This window comes from Dermacentor andersoni, chromosome 10 (genome assembly GCF_023375885.2).
Source record: "Dermacentor andersoni chromosome 10, qqDerAnde1_hic_scaffold, whole genome shotgun sequence".
Lineage (NCBI taxonomy): Eukaryota > Metazoa > Arthropoda > Arachnida > Ixodida > Ixodidae > Dermacentor > Dermacentor andersoni.
The window spans coordinates 14695520-14698959 of NC_092823.1; the positions used below are offsets into that span (position 1 = coordinate 14695520).

A 3440-nucleotide genomic window follows, 5' to 3' on the forward strand; every position below is an offset into this window, starting at 1 on the left:
CGAGTCACGCATTCGTGAACATTTAGTAGATCTTTTTGGAATCGACGATTTCAGTGAACCTTCAGATATCACAACAAGAGTCCGTGATCTGTGTCGCCACATATCACCCCTTGAAGAAGAAGACCTCGCGTGTATTACAGAAGACATAAACCTAGACACTATCAAACATGCCCTGAACGCCATGAGCACAGGAACAGCGCCCGGCTGTGATGGATTAACAACAAAATTTTATAAGACTTTCTTTGAAGCAATTGGGGATACGTTACTCCAAATGATTAAAATGGGGATCTAGGAGGGGAAGAAGCCCGCCTCCTTCAGTAGAGGACGCATTTCACTCATGCTGAAGGAAGGAGCTCCCCCGACTGACATTAAATCATGGCGTCCGATAACATTGCTAAACACTGATTATAAACTAGTTGCTACATTACTGCAAATGCGACTTGCAAAACTTCTTCCTTCGATAATCTCCCCATATCAATCTTGCGCAGTACCAGGACGATCCATTTACACGAATCTGTGTTCGAATATGCCCAGGCTAAGGAAGTGAGTGGAGAGTTCATATCAGTGGACCAAGAAAAAGCTTTTGACCGAGTCAGACATAAGTATATCCTTTTAATCTTAGAATTACTAAAACTACCCACAAACTTCATACGCAGCATTAGGCTCTTGTACGAAAATATCTCAAGTGAAATTTTAGTGAACGGAACAATTTCATCTAGTTTTCCTGTTTATAGAGGGGTCCGGCAAGGTTGCCCACTTAGCTCTTCCCATTTTATTCTTTCGCTGGATCCATTACTCAGAAACATAATTACAAGCAAACTAATTCGAGGCTTTCCTATGACTGGGCAAGAGGAAATTAGAGTCAGTGCGTATGCTGATGACATTTCTTTGTTTTTTAGAGATGAGCGGAACCTTCGAGCATTCAAAGACATTTTTGTTGAGTATTCTTCATTATCTGGTGCCCGTATAAACGAAGAGAAAAGTAAAGCGTTGCTATTTGGTTCCTTCCCCCCCACTTCCCTACCTAACATTCCTAGAGTTGACTCAGTGAAAGTACTAGGAATTATTTTTTCTAACAAGGGAGTGGCAGACGCCTCATGACAACTAGCGGTCCAAAGATCCAATCCCGCAATTAGCTCCCTAAACCATAGATGCCTGTCGTTTCGACTAAAATCTCTAGCAATCAAAACGACTGTGTGTGCTTATGCGAACTATGTAGCTAGAATTGGCGTTATGCCTAGGAAAATTGGCACCCAACTTAACAAACTAATATCAGCCTTTCTTTGGAATAACAAACCTCCGTCAGTTAAAAGGCATCTGCTGCAACTCCCGCTAAAATCAGGAGGGCTTGGATTACCACACATAATGAATACTGGCAGGATTCTAGCAATAAAAACAGTCATGTCCCTATGCATGATCCCCGAATACATGGGCAAAAATCTAATGGCCAGCACATGTCATATGGCATTTACAGGTATGCGAGCATCCGGCCCGCTGGCCGGAAACCCGTCTCCATATTATAGAGCCGCTCACAACACCCAAAAGATGATCCTAGCAGAATGCTCAAACACAAACATTGTCCAGGATAAGGTCACAAACATTATTGAAAACATCACATATAGACAGTTAAGCCCAGAAGAAATTCAGAAGACATCGGATAAAATATGGCATGATTGGCCCCGCTCTTGGTTACCTCACGACATTCTCACGACACGGAAACGCAGATGGCAAGTTCTGCCGACACGGGAGCGGCTCCATAAAATGGGGATTGTTCCCAATGCAGTTTGCCCGAATTGTAGCGCAAATGAATCGGTTCAGCATGCTTTATTTCAATGTCCACCAACTAAAATTATCTGGAAACTGGTTAAGCGCACTTTTAGAATAGATGACCTTAAAACACCAAGAAAGAAATACGGACCTTTCGAACACCTAAGAGTGATTTGCACAATGTTTGTAATTTGGAAGAGACGAAGTCTAGCAGAAGCCCGTAGGCGCCCAGTTAGAGCAGCCTACCCTGCGATGCAAAGAATAAGGCTTATAGTGTGGAAAACACTCGCAGAGGAATTGGAACTCAACGGAGAGGAAGCCTTCCTCCGAAGATGGCACACTCGATTCTTTTATGTAAAAAATGGCACGCTTCACTACCCGATTGTCCCCTATTAGGGGTGGATACTCCTAATTGCTATAGACTGTTGGTTAAATATGCTGAATGTGCTTGTAAATTCTCATATAAAAGTTTGTATCAAAAATTTGTATAGAGGATCTGTATAGAAATTGTATAAAGTTGTATAGAACTGTATAGGAATTGTATAGAGTTGTATAGAAATAGTTGTATAGAAATTGTATAAAGTAGTATAAAACTGTATAGGAATTGTATATAGTGGCGTACCTAAAACAACACGCTTGTTCTCGTAACCACCCCACACTTGTGCCTGCACTTGTGTGAACTAGAAAATGTATAAGGTACATGTACACTCAGTGGTTCATTACTCCTGTTGCTCAGTACGATTTTGTTCAATAAATTCCCTTTGTGTAGTATCTGTTCTCATCAGCTTAATATCTGATACGGGTTCTATATGGACCCACGATATTAAACCTATTTTTGGAAGTTGGCGGAGTGCTTGAAGCCTGCTTCACCTCCGCCGCAGGTCGGCCCGGTATTGCACTACCTCCGGGATTATTCCCGCTCACTTAGGTGAGACTTCATTCAATCAAAATGAAGAGCACAAGCTCGAAGCGAGCACTGACTTGACACGCACCATTCCTATACTATGCGCAACGATACCGGTTCGCGGACCACGAGAGTAATTAAACTGCCACTCCATCTGTGTGTAGCGTCGCACTTGTTGCGTCGCAAATGGGACAGCCGCTCCAGCAAATTTCTAGTTACGGGCTTCGAGAAACATAAATGAAAGCAAAAGAAAGAACCAGAATTCCTATTTATCCGATGTCTCTGAACGATTGTCTCCTGTAAAGAGCCACTTGGGGGGATGGGGGTAAGATTAGCCGTGGGGTTTGCGATCAATATGAATCCCACTCAAAGCCAACACTGGATTTTGGAGTTCACTATCGCTTGGATCTGTAAACCACCGTGCCCACGCAAGCTCGCCCTGCCGAAATCCGCTGCCCAAGTGGAAGAAAGATTCCCTATGAAAGAAAAATAGAGTGGTCGATTTCTGGCAACTACTGTGCAGCCTTTGTGTGCACATTTTCGCAGCAGTGGGACCGAGCGCCTCCAAAACAAACTTGTCGTATGCCCAAGGGTGGCGAAATATATTCAAGGGTTCAAAGGTGCCTCATCTTTCTAACCTGTATGTTACAAAGACCTGTTGCTTCCTTTTCATCATCAACATCATCATCATCATCCTGGCTACGCCCACTGCAGGGCAAAGGCATCTCCCATGATCCTCCAAGAACCCAGGTCACGTGCTGATTGTCGC

General features: G+C 43.4%; 1 pseudogene; it reads left to right on the plus strand.

Annotated features, from left to right (window-relative positions):
- The first annotated feature begins 2488 nt into the window (after positions 1-2488).
- Positions 2489-2691, plus strand: LOC126519396 (U2 spliceosomal RNA; annotated as a pseudogene).
- The last annotated feature ends 749 nt before the right edge of the window (positions 2692-3440 follow it).